Below are 2,500 nucleotides of genomic sequence, written 5' to 3'. Positions count from 1 at the left end.
CCCCCCAACCACACGCCAATCATCCGTGCCACCCAGACAGACAGCTGCTGAGTCAAAGTCTGAAGAGTTTCTGATGAACACACACACTACACACTACACACTACACACTACACACCACAACTGAATACACACTCACAAATACATACATACCAGCCAGGCAGCTGAACACACATTTATACACAATGTATATACATACAAACCCAACAGCTCACCACAATGCAGACACACAAATCCTCTCAGCAACAACTACTATATACAGTCAAACATCAACCCTCCAGACACACACACAAACACACACACACACCCTAAACCAACAGCTGTGACCAACAGGCACAGGCACACACACTCGCACACACATCAAGTGCCCAGTCATCTCAGCTCATCCTCCCACTCGTTACACACACCCACAGACTCAATCGGACACACACAGACGTCTCGTTACACACGCCCACACACACACACACACACACACACACACACACACACACAGACGTCAGGCACTTCTGTGAATCCCAGGGGCCATTACTCGGACTTCACAGGCATTCCCATCTTTTAAAACGTGTTATTGTCCCTGAAGGGGGAAGAAAGGGTTCCAGAATGATCCGGAACAAGCAGAAATGTCATCTGCTCAGCTTTGGCAAGTGAAGAAGCAGTACTGACTACTTAACTAAACTACACACCAACCTCCCCAATACGACTCTCCTCTGCTGTAATCCCATTAGGCTCTCTGGTGTTTGTGTGGTCTGGTTTGTGTGGGGGGGGTGGTGAGGAGCAGAGGGGTGGGGCTTAAACACTAATTGCAGTGGAGACAGCACCCATAAAAAGGTCGGGGGCCAAAGATTGCGTTCTACGTTCCTTCTGCGGTTCCGCCCAAGCCAGGGCAGAGCCAGAACCATGAACACTGCCTCAGACACACACACACACACACACACACACACATCACAACGTCAATCAGGCATCCTCCCATCCTTGTACCACATTAGATAAAAACACTCGTTAAAGTGACTTCCATGATTTGTGAGTGCTACACTTTTAGCCAGGAATTGGTCTTGGCAATCTGGGGAATTCTTTGGCAAAAAGGGATTGATTCACGGACATGTGTTTTGGCCGCCGGAATTTCGATCGGATCTCTTATCTCTGCAGGACGTGTGCAACGGAACATTAGTCTTCCTGTCGGTCTGGGGTTTCAAGTTGCACAGTGTGCACACCCATCCACCCCTCCTTTGTACACACACACACACACACACACACACACACACACACAAACACACAAACAGTTAACACATACATGGACACAGACACAATTTACACACACACACACACCAAAATACTGTTTTAAATACTTCTTTTAATGCATGATTTTTTTTTTTTTAAATGATTGGAACATTGTTCCTTCAAATATTCTGTGACAAAAATACTATCATTTCAATCATCATTTTCTGACATATGGGACAGTGTCTCAACATAAGACCCTGTCTTGATAATTTAACATTTATTACAATCGGACAAACACATAACATCACCACAACATAAGAAATAAACTGATGAGCCAGTTCCATGGAGTGTTTTTCAGGGAAGAAAGGAGAAAAAAAAGAAAAAAGAAACAAGACAAAACCTCCTTTTATCTCATACATCATTCTTGCATAGTTCACAGCAGCCTAGATGCATCAGCCAGATGGAAATTCACTTTGCTCAAGAACTCGACTTCGCACTTCACTGTTGACTGCACCACCACCACACACCCAGTAGCTGACTCTGAGATGTGGCTCGCATCCGGTCCAGACCTGGTCCAGAGCCGGTTGCTGTCTCCAGGCAACCAGAGAACAGGATATTGCATTCTATGTTCTAAGTTCCGTGTTCCATCCCTAGAGTCCGAGCAAATTAACCCCCAGCTGTCCTGCACCCAAGCTGACGATGAACGGCACTTCCCTGGACTTACAGATAACTGGGGTGTGTGTGTGTGTGTGAGTGTAACCCATCACAGTAGAAGGTGCTGGATTAAAGGAAATGAGTGCTGGTGTGTAAAAATGCTGAACGCGTGCAACCGCCAAACTACAAAAAAACTGCTGCTACATTCTTTCGTAAACGCATTGGCGGCCCTTTTTTCCCCTAACCACACAGAAGGACTCAAGTTACATAATGAGGTGCGATCTTGGGAACCTTCTTTTTACGAAGGACGTTTTGTCCCCAACTTATTATGATGTTATCAAGTTAGGATGGTCACTACGATGCTTTGAGGACAACATATGACCAAAGTATGGACCTGCAGGAAACGACAAGCCACGGGAAACACTCACCGGTCTCTCCTTGGAGAATGGACCTCACAAGGTCGCTGGTACACACAGTGATTGTGCGTATGGAAGTGCCGGGGGCAGGTTTTGTCTACGCTGATGGACGCAGCTGCGGGGTCGTTATGGCTACGCTGATGGACGCGGCTGCGGTGTCGCTAAGACTGAGTGATGTGCTCTGGTCCCTGGCGGAATGGAATGCATAGTGCAAG

Source organism: Sprattus sprattus (genome assembly GCF_963457725.1).
Source record: "Sprattus sprattus genome assembly, chromosome: 21".
In the NCBI taxonomy this organism is placed as follows: domain Eukaryota; kingdom Metazoa; phylum Chordata; class Actinopteri; order Clupeiformes; family Clupeidae; genus Sprattus; species Sprattus sprattus.
Note: the sequence above shows the minus strand (reverse complement) of the source record.